This window comes from Sinocyclocheilus grahami, unplaced genomic scaffold (genome assembly GCF_001515645.1).
Source record: "Sinocyclocheilus grahami isolate Dianchi unplaced genomic scaffold, SAMN03320097.WGS_v1.1 scaffold1348.1, whole genome shotgun sequence".
Classification (NCBI taxonomy): domain Eukaryota; kingdom Metazoa; phylum Chordata; class Actinopteri; order Cypriniformes; family Cyprinidae; genus Sinocyclocheilus; species Sinocyclocheilus grahami.
Genome location: NW_015506527.1, coordinates 250,853 through 252,974, shown reverse-complemented (window position 1 = coordinate 252,974; position 2,122 = coordinate 250,853). Strand labels below are relative to the sequence as shown.

Below are 2,122 nucleotides of genomic sequence, written 5' to 3'. Positions count from 1 at the left end.
GCTGTCAAGTTCATAAAGAGACAAGGTGACACTTGTGGATCCTAGATTTAAGACTAGCTTTTGGCTGATGCTGCAGTCAAGGAATGGACATTTTCTGAATGCAGAGCACAGATCCATGCCACATCTACACCGCTAAAACCAGAATCAACCTAAACACTTCAGCAAGAGGACAGGAGATAAAGAGAAGAGTGTCTAGTCAATGTATAAATGTAAATGTAAAAAATAATAGTTGCTCATGTACTATAAAACAGATGAGATACAAAGAGTCCACAGTGCCAAGGCTGATGCACATGTTGGAGTATAATAGTATCTTTTTTGGATCCAGTGGAGTGGTGGGCAAAACACCAAATGATATTTCATCATCTGTTCCAGCAAATCAGCAAATAGGCTACCTTTCGACTCTTGCAATTCGTGCCATGAAAGAATATTTTCCCCGGGCCCACTCCCAAGCCGAAGAAGTTCTCAGCAAAATAAACGTATAAACGCTGGAACGATATATTTTCTTTGACAATTTCACACGGCTTTTGTCTGCTAGTTTTAACAATGTGCATAATAAAGAGTGAACTACAGTACATGACTCTTACTGGCCTGATTAGCCAAGCTCTCCCTAAAAATAGCTAGCCACCAATTAATAAAAGAACACATTATGCACAGACGCTTTATATTTAATCGTTTTTAGTTAACATAATAGATTACAATTTTGTGAAAACATGAATTAGTTTGTAAAAGGTGCCATTATACATTTTTAGACCGTGCTACAGTTGCATTTACACCTCTTTGACCAGCAGAGTGCGGTGTTTGCAGCACGAGTGTCGCCAGGGTTCGGTGTTTCCAGCGCTTAGATGTAGTGAATCATTTTGCGAAGCACTTGGTTTAATTGATTCGGAGTTTCTAGAAGCTCTGTTTCCCCACCAACTACCTTGCTGATCGTTGCCAGATGGGGGCGCGTACTTGCAGCCGAATGCGGCATCTTCTTATGATAGGTGCAGGCCCAAATCAGAAAGAACGTCCCGCGCCGCTAAGCAACGCCCATTTCCGGGTATACCCGCAGTATGAGGAATGCTGATGTCAGTGTCAGCTGTTTTCACACAACACGCTCTCATGCCGGCAGGACATACCTTCACAATAACATAGAATGTGACGAGCAGAGCTAGTCTTCATATGCACGGACAACTGTTATCGACTAAGCGTCGGATCAGGTGGAAGCTTTAACAGTGGCAGTAAACGGGCTTGACTCCTGTGGTGGATTTCCACGCCCAGCTATATTCGCCTTCAATCGGATGAAATCGTACAGGCGGCCGTTCAGATAAGGAGTGGGTTTCCTTCTGACTGTGCGTTTTTCAACATTTTTCTGGTGTTCTTGTTACGTTACGTTAATCTATGTTAGTACTATAGTTTGCTCGTAGTGGTTTGATCATGTGAGTTGATGGGCTTTTGTCTTTGTTTACAATCCTGGGTCATTCTGTACTAGCAGTGGCAGATGCTGTCACTTATATTAAAGGGGTCATATGATGCGATTTCAAGTTTTCCTTTCTCTTTGGAGTGTTACAAGCTGATTGTGCATAGATAAGATCCCTGAAGTTGCAAAGACTAAAGTCTCAAAACCAATTCTTTATCAAAGTTAAGACTCTGCCACGCCCCCCTAAAACGGCTTGTTCTAACACGCCCCCACATATCTATGTCACTATGTGGAAATATTTGCATAATGCGCCCAAATGTGCACGCAAGGAAAGAAGGCGTGGTTTCAGTAACCGCAGTTAGTGTTGAAGCAGCCATGTCAGGGAGACGCTGTGTGTTTCTAGGCGAAAGCAAAAGCACTTCATTTGGCCTTCAAGAAGTAGATGCATTTAGGAATCTTTAAGATGACTTACAACAGAACAGCAATGCATTTTATGAACGACCGTTTCGTGAACCTAGGAGAGGAGGCAATTCGGACTTTGCTATGACAATCTGGCGCTTCTGAATCAGCTACTGTTTTGTTATTAGTGCAAGTATTTGCTATTGACTGTTCAAATGCGGAGTTTTGCGTGCGTGTGTGTGTGTGTGTGTGAGAGAGAGAGAGACAGGATCACATCACAGTGGAGTCAGCTGTCTTAACCGTGGCTTGTGTACTGCAAACACA

At 42.9% G+C, this 2,122-nt stretch overlaps 1 protein-coding gene across 4 annotated transcripts in view; it reads left to right on the top strand.

Moving 5' to 3' along the window:
- The first annotated feature begins 1,068 nt into the window (after positions 1 to 1,068).
- Positions 1,069 to 2,122, top strand: part of LOC107569472 (serine-rich coiled-coil domain-containing protein 2-like) — a 78,387-nt gene continuing 77,333 nt past the window's right edge. For 3 of the 4 annotated variants that reach the window (XM_016255576.1, XM_016255578.1, XM_016255579.1), the window contains exon 1: positions 1,069 to 1,331. The gene's annotated coding sequence lies outside the window, so the exon portion shown is untranslated. The remainder of the gene's footprint in view (positions 1,332 to 2,122) is intronic. The other variant, XM_016255577.1, reaches the window with a different exon arrangement.